The sequence below is a fragment of the Solanum verrucosum genome, unplaced genomic scaffold (assembly GCF_900185275.1).
Source record: "Solanum verrucosum unplaced genomic scaffold, falcon-dt-bn FXZP01000262.1, whole genome shotgun sequence".
Taxonomy (NCBI): Eukaryota; Viridiplantae; Streptophyta; class Magnoliopsida; order Solanales; family Solanaceae; genus Solanum; species Solanum verrucosum.
This window is the reverse complement of record NW_026020366.1, coordinates 1,020,693-1,033,376: the sequence shown is the minus strand read 5'-3', so window position 1 is coordinate 1,033,376 and position 12,684 is coordinate 1,020,693. Positions and strand designations below refer to the sequence as shown.

Genomic DNA, 12,684 nt, shown 5'->3' with positions numbered 1-12,684 from the left:
TCTGAAGAAGATATACTTCTACAATGCAAATTAAATGTTCAACAAAAAAGGGCATATCACATAATTCTTGAAAGAGTATATTCCAATAAATCAGGAGCTTTTTTCATTGATGGTCCTGGTGGAACTGGAAAAACATTTCTTTATCGAGCTTTGTTGGCTGCTATAAGAACAAAAGAATGCATAGCTTTGGCAACTGCAAGTTCTGGTGTGGCAGCTTCAATACTTCCAGGAGGACGAACAGCTAATTCACGTTTCAAAATTCTTATTGACATCGATGAGAATTTCACTTGCAATATTAGTAAACAAAGTTCATTAGCCACTCTAATTCGAGATTCAAAGTTAATTGTTTGGGATGAGATCTCAATGGCAAAAAAAAACACGATTGAAGCTCTTGATACACTTTTAAAAGATCTTATGAATACAAAAACACTTTTTGGTGGAAAGGTAGTAGTTTTTGGGGGAGACTTTAGACAAACACTTCCTGATGTTCGTAATGGAAAAAAAGAAGACTTTATTAGTCAAAGTTTATTATACTATCATATTTGGAATCATCTCAAAAAATTGTGCTTATCTGAAAACATGCGTGCAAAAAAAGATCCAGCATTTTCTGCATATTTAATGAGAATTGGAAATGGGCAAGAAAAAACTAACAACTGCAACAAAATTGAAATTCTCAATAATTTTATCATTCCCTTTACACATGAAATAGAATCTTTGAATCTTTTGTTTAATGTAACTTATCCTGATTTCCATACATTCTATTCTAATCCACCTTTTATAACTTCCCGTATTATTTTGACAACAAAAAATGATTTTGTTGATGAAATAAATGACATGCTTATACATGGATTTCCCGATGATGGTACAGTGTATACAGCTATTGATGAAACAATAGAACCAAATGATCAGTGCCAATTTGAAGATTTTCTGCATACCTTACATCCTGCTAACTTACCAACTTATAGATTAACTTTGAAAAAATATTGTCCAGTTATATTATTAAGAAACTTAAATCCTACTGAAGGTTTATGCAATGGTACACGATTGATATGTCATGATTTTAAGTCACATGTTATCAGTGCTACTATTTCCAGTGGTGATTTTAAAAATAAACATGTTTTTATTCCAAAGATACCATTACTAGCATCACAAGATGAGAGGCTACCAGTTCCCTTCAAAAGAACACAATTTCCGATAAGGTTATGTTTTGTTGGAATATATTTGCGTGAACCAGTTTTTTCACATGGATAACTTTATGTCGCTTTATCTCGAGCAAAATGTTCAGACAACGTAAAAATATTAATACGTCCGCCTACGACAGAGGACACAGATGATCATTCTACATATAATGTAGTTTATGACGAAATCATTTGAAAAGCATTCTCATGATACTTTTAAAACCAGCAAATGTAACAAGTAAGCACCCTCATGCTACACATTGTGAAATTCCCGATTCTTTTACTTCATCTGTTTTTTAAGATAACTAAGAGTTAGCTCGCAATCATATTTCAAGATTTTCAGTTTAAAATTTAAGCTTTCAATTCAGATTGTGCCTGGCCAATTAGTTAAATTTCAAATGTTAATTTAGACTAACGTAAATTACTAACATTGCAGGAGCAACTTATTCTATCAAGGGTAATTGTTTGTATAGTTCTAGCTGAAGGAAATGACAAAGATGACCTATCTCTTAAGGCTTCAAACCTTTTTTATTCTAGATGATGCAAGTGCAAATAAATGATCATGAGGTAGGCAAAATTTACAGTCATAATGTTATACCAATTAATGCTCTTAACTTTGTTAACTGTACTTTCAATGAATTTTTCTTGCTTATCTTCTCTCTTTGTTTGTTATTAAACTTCTCACATTACCGTATTGACCTTATTATAGTATGTTTATCTTCTCATAAATGTCTTTATTTTGAAATTGCAAGTAATTTTACCATATTTGAACAAACCATTTTCGATTTGCTTTACTTCACCTATGTTTTTTTTTCTTGAATTGCTTTAATCCTTTGGTTATCTCGATTCTCCGCATTGGTTAAATGTGATATACATTAATAACAAAATTGGTTCTCTCAATTCTCACTTTGGTGATCCACATATGTGCGCTATGAACATTGCATCACATAACTTAACTGTACAAAAAGAAATAGTTATTCTATTGCATTTATGAACTTATATATTTTCTTGGTAACTAAACTTTGGAACTATTTAATTGGTAGTTAAATTACATCCTCTTCTCTCATGAACATGTATGTTGTACTTCTCCTTAAGCAAATACGTGTATGCATATTAGATAGATAGACAGACTTTCTCCATCATCACTTTTCACCAAGGAAATCATTTCTCATGCACCTATTGTGTTTGATAGTATGCCGAAGAGATTGAACAACTCTTATTTCTTTGTTCTCTCCATAGAGTTTCCACAACATTTTCATCTGTCACACAACTATCCGAAAGGTACATTTTACTTAATTTCTAATAGAGAATATTATTATATAGATCAGTATGTGTGTTAGTTCTGATTGGGTTCAAATATTTTTGGAACCTGTATCCTTTATTTGCCTTTGGTTTCATTGCATTTTGATACTATGTGCCTTTACTTTAACAAAATTGACAACTACTTGCAATGGTAATGTTTGACAAACAAGGACAATGTGTTGCATGACCCCAAAATACTGACATGAGTGTAATTGGAGATATTGTGGGTGTGCACTTTACTTATGTCTACACTTAGTGTTCTTAAAATTACCTCATGAAGTAATGGTAATTATGCTTTCAATGACCTCAAATCGTGTCATTTGTTTCTTCACTTCTTTTCATTGATCTTCTAATGGAACTTGCAAAAGTTGGGTTAAATGTTTCTTTATAGTCTGTTCACTACCCTTCTGAAAATGAGTATTCATCTACTTTATTGGTTGTCTGAGATATCTTTCAATTTTTTCCCTTTTTTTAGGAAAATCTTCTTGCTAATCTGGTGTAGTTGGATATGCAGGTCAATGCGGCTATGATCTGAACAAGGTTAGTGATATCAACTCAACAACTTTGTATACATATGTGTTTTTTGAGGCATCAAATGCTAGCATTATATATGGATCAATTTTATGTTTACATTCAACATAGGCATCTTTGCACTTAACTGTGTATGTTGTTACTCAGTAATTCACACCACATTGTTATACGCTAAGCCTACATGTGAAAGTTGCTCTTCTAAGTACCTGCAGATACCATCTACCCTGCCTATTCTCCTACTCCCTTTTATTATCACCTATGAAATATTGAAAGTAAGTCTTGTGTTTTGTTTGATTTATGTCCAAACTATGGCTTCTTTTGTAGGTCCTCTTCAAAGTTAATCCCGTTGCTGGTTTGGATTTTGTCGCTTAAGTTTAAGCTGTTTTGATGTATGTGGTATGAAGTCAGTATTTAACTACAAAATAAATTATGCTCCATTCTACTTACCTAAATATCTATTAGTCTCTATCACAGTTAAAGTAATTACCTCATGTACCTAAACTTATCTTGTGGATTTAGGAACTGATGAATGAATTTCTTGCTAACTGTGGTTTACTTTCATGCCGAGAAACCACAATGCATGTGTGGAATCATACATAGTTGCAGGAAGGACAAGGCCAGGTTGTTGGTAGACTTGCAGAAGCTTAGTTCTCATGCTAACTTGCTAAGTAGAAAAGACAATGCTCCGTTATTGCTGTTTGATCTTCTTATTCTGAATACATCACCCTGGCAACACTTTTTTTGTTCCTGCTTGGGTGCTTCTATCGTTTCATTTCAGAAATTTTGCATGCATACTAGACATAGATCGGCTTACTTCTCTAGACAGATTTACATATCGCTCTAACCTTGCATTTTCACTATATGACACCCCCTTTCCTCTGAATTTGCAGAGTATGGATAAGCTGCTAGATCTGTCTGCATCAACTTTGAGAAAGAGTGATGATTATTATAAATAAAAGTAAGTTTTCTAGTACGTCAGTTGGTGTTGCTCATGCTGCTAACTAGGATGGATGAGGATGAGCTAGGCTTTCAACAACGTAGGGCACATTCATAACGCTAAAGAAAACATTTGATTCCATTGGATAACAAACTAATAGCTGAATTACCAAACCAAGGCAACTGTTGAATCATTCAAAGAATGCACCACCTACCCACTACTCTTCAGCAAAACCCTAAGCTCATGATATAAAACCCTAATGCCTCCTCTTCAATCATTATCAGGCAGAGAGAAGAGCAACAATGTCGAAGGAAGGTACAATTCGATTTCTATCGTATTTTCATTGTCTGATCTCAATTCAATATATTTACTTCAAAACTTGAGAATTTACACATCTTTCATGTCATGTAACTCATTATTACCTGAGAAACCAAGTTATTTAAGTCATATAATTCATAATATACCTTGAATTAAACATATTCAAATGTTTCATGTAGTTGGGATGTACATTAGTTGATTGCTTGCTTGATTTGTTTACCATAGTATACTGAAACAAGATGAGTAATATACTTTCTTCTCATTCTGTTGCAAGAATATTTAGGAACATAAATCTTAAAGGACAGAGATGGAGTTTTTGGTTCAATTTCTTTCTCCCAATGTATTGATGAATTTTCATGTATATACGTCAAAGTCTACAGAGAGCTGTAGGGAATAGTAAATATAGATAATACATATAGTTCTCTCTAATTAATTTTGAATTGAAGTAGTAATGATTGATCGATCAGTAGTCATTTTGAGGACACAGGTCAATAAAGAGATAATAAAATGAAGTCTCATTGTTTTGCTTCACTTTTACAGATGAAGTCAAATGTACTCACGAATGTAATCTAAACCTACTATTTAACTACTAAAATGGCGTTTCCAGTAGGCAAAAGTAAATAAGTGAATCAGTGAATGAATTTGAACTTGTGTGAAGAAGTCATATAGAAAAGAACTACATGGTTTAGTCTTTTTGAAATATTCTTACTGCAAAATTTTGTTCATTTCTTTCTAATTCTTATTAGTCTCATGTTATACTGAAGAAAATTTTGGTAGAGAGTACAAGTTGCAATTGTTAAAAGTTTTGACAACATTCAGTGTAGCAAAGGCAGGATGAGGATTGAGCTTCTATGTTTCACATCTGCACTATGTATAACACGTGTTTGGCCTTCAATTACCATCTTTTCATCATTCCAGAAACTGCAATCAGTCCGCCTCTTCCTCTTTCGAAGGTAATTTTCTTGGGTTTACATTGTTCCTCCATCTCAATACACTTTTTTCCTGATTGAATGTTAAGTTTTTCATGTCCTTTCTTCTTCTCTAGCTTCAATTTCTCTGTTTTTAGAAGACTTTTTCCATGCCTTTATATTGTTCCTAATCTGAATCTACTGTCTGCTCTAGATTTGTTCTATCGCTGGCTTTTGCTCTTCATGAAATCTGGATCATCGTTTTTGGATCTCACTTTTGTCTCAAATGTTTCTTCGATGTTGCTCTAATCCTTAGTTACAGTAACTTTTGTTTTCCCTTCTTCCCCAATTTTTCGGTAATGTGTCCAACTCTTGAAAAGAACCTATAATGGTAGTTTTTTCCATTATTCTTTCCATTCTTAGGTTGGGTATCATAAACTCTATGTTATTTTCCTATGCATGTTTGAAAATGTAAATAAATATGTATATAACTTTGATGCATATAGTGCACTATGGTGGCTTTTAGCGACTGTCAAGGTGTGCTCAAAAGTCGAATAACAACAACCACAACTCTCACTTCGAATCTGCTTTAAACTCTTTCCCATCTTATTTTCTTTGACTGCTTCAAATCTGCTTCTGCTAAGTTTCTAAGTCTTTTGTTTTAATTGCTCCAGATTTGAATGGAAGTTTAATACTCCTTTTAATTGTGATATGCTATCTCCTTTGGTGAATATTCTTGAATGGTTTAGCAGCACACATTTTTCCTCTTAAGCATATTCTCTCTAAATTTACATTTCAAGTTTCGTGAAAAACTAATCCTCTTTGTGAGTGCATTTTATTTTTGCTTGTTGCTTTAAGCTCACTAGATATCTATATTTGCTTACAACTTAATTTATTTACTTTTCAAATATATACCAAAGCTTTAGCATTTTTGTTCCACTTAGTATACTTAATTCTGCCCATAATGATATAGGCTCGGATCATTGACATTTAAAGTCCCTAATAATGTGAAATACACATTTATGAATTTGGCTTACTGTGGGGGAAAGCTAGAGGGACTATGACTGAAGTTTCGGATGCAGTAAAAGAAAAGGCAAAGGCAGTGAAAATATTCATTAGTGACAGGTATATAATATCCAATCTTACATTCATTTTTTGCACAGTATCATATTATATGTTTCAAGTATTTAGTTTGCTTATAATTTAAGACTATAGAACACATGTTCATTGTAAACACTAGCTTTCTCTACTCTTCTGTATTTGATATGTCATCATTTCAAAGAGGGAGTTCATATATTTAAAGAATAGACTCAATTAGACTATACCTTGTCTTATTTTCATTGCTTAGGACAAAATAAAATATTCTTACTGCAACTCTTAACTTGTTCTTCTTCATAATTTTGAAAAGACATATATATACACTTCCTCAGCTTATTCATGGAATAGAGTAATATAGACATAATTTTCATTTTCCTCTACAATTGGAGTTCCCTACATTGTGGTAATAATGCTAATATCACATGCCATACACATGAATTCTCTTTCGACAAAATCGAGCATATATGTGCAATATTTTTAACTATTAACTCACTATGGTTCCAGTTGTACCTTCCAAGTTGATCTTATTGTTGCCAGTAGTTCGAAAACAACATGTATTTCTGGTCATCTAGCTGAAAAATTCCTCTCCTTGACAGTAGAAGACATATTTGGCACAACCTATGGCAAGGTTTCCTTTATTTATACGTATCAGCATACTTTATATATGTTTGTTTGGCTATTTCTGCCACAGTTGTGCAGCCAGTTGAATCATTCCTACCATGTAAACGCATATAAATATTTATACTAACCTTTTCACATACCATATTTAAATCTTACAATTTTTTTCTTTTTGTTTTCAGCACCAGCTACTATGTGTTAATCATGTACAACAGATGTAGTCAAATAGACTATTCTGCATTCTGCTGACAAAGTCATCCGCATAAATTCTAACAGTTCTATCATACATAGAAAATGAACATGTTTTCCGATCAAGCATTAACTAGAGAAACGCTAAAAAGGTGAAGCCGCTAAGCAGAAGCAAGCTGGAGATACTGCGATCAGTTATTGAATCTGAATCTTCACACCGTTTATAAAAGGTTAGACAATTAATCATCCTTTAATTTGTTCCAATGCAAGGATAGGACGAACACTGCAATTTGATATTGTACCCAAGGTTTTCTTACTGGTACTATAAGCGTGTACGTATTTATTGGTTATGGATCAACTTTTACTTTTCAGAAGCCTTTTTGCTTAACGCGTGTTCTTTTTTTCCTGCAAACTATGTCTATACCAACGCACTTGCCACTTTTCCTAATACCCAGATGACCACTTTTTCTCTCTCCAACTCTCTCTCTCTCTCTCTCTCTATATATATATATATATATATATATGTAGAGAGAGAGAGAGATAGATAGATATTTTTTACCCTTATTTAGAAAGGACAATAAAACTACATGTGTCTTCTTAAAAATTCATGAGGTTTTGCTTGCCAATGAAATTGTGCCAAAAAAGAGACAAAATCATTACATTTGACTAGCAACCAAAACCCCATTAATTTTTAAGAAGACACATGTAGTTTTATTGTCCTTTCTAATTTCTAATAAAAATAAAAATAAGGGCAAGGTAATATATATTTATATATTACTCATGCATCACAAATTTAATAGGCTTCCATTGAAGAAAAACTTTTGCTCCCTTTCTCAGGTATTTTTTCCCCTTTAAGAACATCAGTAATATGCATCCAAACATACACATAGAACTCTCTTTCCCTTAGCTTGTATCTTTAAAATGCCTTTTTAAGTTATTGCTTCCCCTTTCCTCATCATGACATCTTACAGTTCAGTTATTGGCACCTTACAGGGAGATTTTCCAAATTCCCAATACTTAAGTTTTCTATCTCCTTTATATCTCGATTACTAATTTATCCATGCAGGCTTTAACATTTCTCTATCTTGGTGTTTATCTTAGCTCTTTGTATTGGTGAGACTGTACTCTCACTGTTTATAATAACCCAAAAAAAAATTGGGTTGCTTCTTCCTTTGCTGTAAGTTTGTATACATCTCAATTAATTTTCGTACGATAGCTATTTTCTTTTGTCTTCTTTTTTGGTTTTTTTTAATAGAAATTTTAAATAGTAGCATGAAAGTTTACTTTGTATCAGAATAGGAAAGATATCAGAGATTCAGACACAGTATGTTACACATTTTCTGACCTGTAATAATCTGCCAAATGTTTTTGCTATCCTTCTACAAGCAGTTTAGAACTTCCTAATTTTCGATGTATGTCTAAATTGAGTGATAATTACATTTATGTTTGACGGATAAGCTCAGTCACCAAAACTTTCCATCTCTTCTTTCAGTGCACTTAATTGTATTCAGATCATGTAATTTAATTTAATCCTGCAGAAATTTGTACTAAGTTTCAAAAATAGAAGTTGAAGTTATAACAACGCTTTAGGTTCAGAACAAAAAGAGGAGTACAACCATCTAAACTCATGAAACTTATTGGATTACCCAACAAACTGGATTGCATTAGTTTTTTTTTTATGTACTCTTGATAAAATAATACATTTTTTATGTACTAAGATGTTTTTGCACTTTCTCTTTTTCTGCCAAAATATATCTGACTTTTAGTATGTGGAGAGCAATTATGTTGTTGCATCTTCCTAATTTCATCACCCTGTTCATAAAAACACAAAAAAGATAGGACTTTGACTGAATACTCATGTTATCCTGCAGATACTACTGTTTGGTTAGCTATATTGCCTACAAAAATGGTACTAAGATTGAACATCGACCGAATTGAATTAGCAACACGAGATTGGATTTGCAAAGTTCAAATTGTCGAAATGGGACGCTCGCGAGAAAGCCCTGACAAGAAATGTAGATTCCAAAATTTGATTTTGGAAGATGAAGAGGTCAGCTCATTATTATATTTTATCTTATGAATATTGCTCTTTTTCTTTTTACCTCATCTGAACATTTTTCCTACATTTGCTCGTTGGTAAGCAGCTACAGTTATTCTCAACTTAGTTAATCTCAGCTTTGTATAACTCTTACTTTCAGGAATGCCAGATTAAGGCAGTTATGTATGCTGATGAAATTGAGCAATATGCAGATAAGCTTAAACTCATCAATACCTACCTCATCTCTACCGCAAGAGTCAAAGTCTCGCCAACTTCATACGGCAAGCCAATACATAAATTTTACTGGATTCTTGACAAAGAAACAATAATTGAACATATTAAACCATCTAATGAACTTGAAAAACCACTTCCACCACCAACCAAGCTGAACATCACAACCTTTGACTGCATTCCTCATCTGATGGTTGATTCTGCTGCTGAAATTGGTATATCCATCCTAATAGCTATTATCAGGCTAAAATATATTATACAGTATTCTTTTTAAGTAAGTGTTTTGCAACATATATGACTGCTATGTTAATTGCTGTTTATGACTGCTAACTTGCTCAATCTTGGATTTTTTATATTTCTTCTTTTGTTTTATTAGAGATTGTAACTTTGACACAAAAAATGGCGGACAGAGAGATGTTTGCTATCCAGGATGAGGTTAATCAGTTTCTCAGTCTTATTATCAACACTTTCTCGGTGAACTCATAAGAAATTCTTCCAATGCAAGTCTGAAGACAATTTTTTATTTTCCTGTATTCTCTTTCTATATTGTTTAACGTCACATCTAAGATACTGTAGTTTCGTGCTTTTTCTGATTTTGAAATTTGATTAGTTTAGAGCAATCTTAGTTTTTTTTATGATCTTAGTAGATATCTTAATGGGATCTTCTACAGTATTGTGGTGTTGTCAATCTATGTGATTTTGAAATTTTATTATTTAGAGCAATCTCAGGCTTTTTATTGTATTTGTTGATAGCTTAACTTCATCATCTAGGATACTGTATACCCATTAATCCTTGTGGTTTTGTAATTTGATTATCATAGAGCAACCTGAGTGTTTTTGTAGGTTGTTTATATGTGTTGTCTTTGTGGATAGCTTAACGCGCTCTCTTAAGATAATGATGTGTCGTCCTGGAAAGTTGGTCATTATGTATTATATATGCAGATATACTGGCAATCGTTCTTCGTTATGGTCCTCAAAAATATGCAGGTCGCAGTCATCATAGGTGTTGACAAATTACCCTTTGTGACAATCAGTGAGTATAAGATTTCACCTTTTATTTTCCCATTTTCTGCAAATATTTTGAATCAGTAACCACTTTTTCCATTTGTTTGATTGCATCATCAATTATGGTCTGAGCGTTATCATGGTACTTACTCTTCTCTCCTTATGTTCTCACGCTCTCAGGAAAAATCAGTTTCTCCTCACTCTATGGGAGGATTTCGGAGAAATAGAAGGACATGAAATTGCCTCTAAAATGGCAACAGAGGCAGATCTTATTGTAATCCTTGGAAGGAGTATAGGAATCTCTAAGGTACATATGCACTGAACTTTTTACCAAGATAATTCTAGATAATAACAAAACATTATACAAGCTATGTGTTATACAGGGTTGTCACTGCAGACTAGGTTCAATTCCACAGTACGTGTGAATCCTAATTACCCACAAGCAGTAAAACTCATCAACTGGTACTCACATTTCATCATTATTCTCTAGCTTTATTTTGCATGTAAAGAACCTACTCAACATATTATCTATTGTAACAATAGGGCAAAAGAAAACAAAACAATGTTGCTAAGTCGTGCGTCAGAGAAAACCTCAACAAGCTCATCTGTCACTCCCATGATAGTCACTCCTACTGGCCAACAAGTTATCTCTGTTGCAGAAATCTCATCAGTACCTTCTGTAAGTCATACTTGAAGTTGCTCATTTGAGAGTATGCTTACTAATTTTCTCATTGTCTACCTTTGCCTAAATAATAAAAACAAATTATATTTACTCATGAGTAATTTAACACGTATTATGCATATGATATTTTCCGACAGATGGGAGTGTTCTATGTTGAAGCAGAAATGGCCATATTAGACGAATTCCAAGAGTTTTGTGTGCATGAATGCTCAGGATGCAAATAGAAGAAGCGCACAAAGGATAGAAAGGATTTTGAATGTCCAAAATGCAATCGGAAAACAGCATTAGTGCCTCGGTACTATACTTTTGACTTGTAAATTACACTTTGTACAAAATATAGCATATATTATGCACAAATTTCAAACTTGCCATCATTTCATGTGTATCTTTCAAATTGATCTTATTGATGGTACTGCTACAACCACAGCATCTATCTCTACTGAATTGGGAGAAAAATTACTCTCCATGACAGCGGAAGACATATTTGACATAACTTGCACTAAGGTGATCTCTCATTCCCGCTGGCTACTTGTACATATGTATTGTCACAATACCATATGTCTTCAGCAGAAACAATTTACTATATATGCTTAGTTCTAAAGTGTTTGTTGTAACTCTTTACATTTACTGCGGCAATCATTGTCTCTTGATAATGTCCATCAGATGTTGTCAAACAAAGTATTCCAAATTGAGCTAAGGAAGTCATCTTGGAGCAGCTCAAATAGCACGCATGCAACTTTGTCCATTCTTTCCTACATGGAAAAGGAACATACTCCGCAGGCACTACTGATAGGAATTCTAAAAAGATAAGGCCTTTGGAAATAAGTGAGGTGGATGTGATAGCAACAACTATTGCAGCTGGTTCTTCAAATGCGACGCCAAAATTTGAACCACCCACACCAACCAAAAAAGTGTAAAAGGTCAGTCTACATCTAACTTTCACACCAAACTATAAGTCACAATGATTATCAATTCCACATATTTAGAAGTATTTCAAAAAGTTCTGGTAAAAAAAAACAACACAGTGAAGTAAAGGTAGAATCATTTAATTGTACTAAAGGTAGTACTAATTATACAGTAATTTGCCCCTTTTGGAGTTAAAAAGGACGAACACTACCATCTTTAAATTGTACTAAAGGTAGTACTAAGGTTTCCTCAAGATTTTTGTTTGTTTGCGATGCCCTGCCCAAGTATTTCTTCATGGTTTAAGGTAAATCTACATTCTTGCTCCATCATTTGCTCTTTCTCCGATTCCTAATTTATCTTGCCTAGAGCATCTTTTTTTCCCTCTTTCTTAGTATATTCCTCTGGTGCTTTCACTGATTTTAATTTGTTCGGTTTTTTAAAATTTTAGATCCAAATTATTTCTGGTATATGAAGATCTTTTTAATCTAAAATTTCGGTACAACTTTGAGCTCTACTTTTCTCCTGTTTGATCTGCATTTTCTTTTAGCACTGTAGATAGATTTGCTTTTACATCTCTCTCTATTTCGTTGTAGATGTAAACATATTCTGATTTGTCACATATGTTGTATCCTCACATGTTCGATATTCAGAGCTTTTATATGTCTTTGCTTTCATTTGCCTCAATAGTTCTCCAAAGAGATTCATTAGTGAAGTCAAAATAAGATAGCCACTGAACTACACAT

At 33.1% G+C, this 12,684-nt stretch overlaps 1 pseudogene; it reads left to right on the top strand.

Moving 5' to 3' along the window:
* The first annotated feature begins 8,985 nt into the window (after positions 1-8,985).
* On the top strand, positions 8,986-11,952 carry LOC125837882 (replication protein A 70 kDa DNA-binding subunit B-like; annotated as a pseudogene).
* Positions 11,953-12,684: the final 732 nt, after the last annotated feature.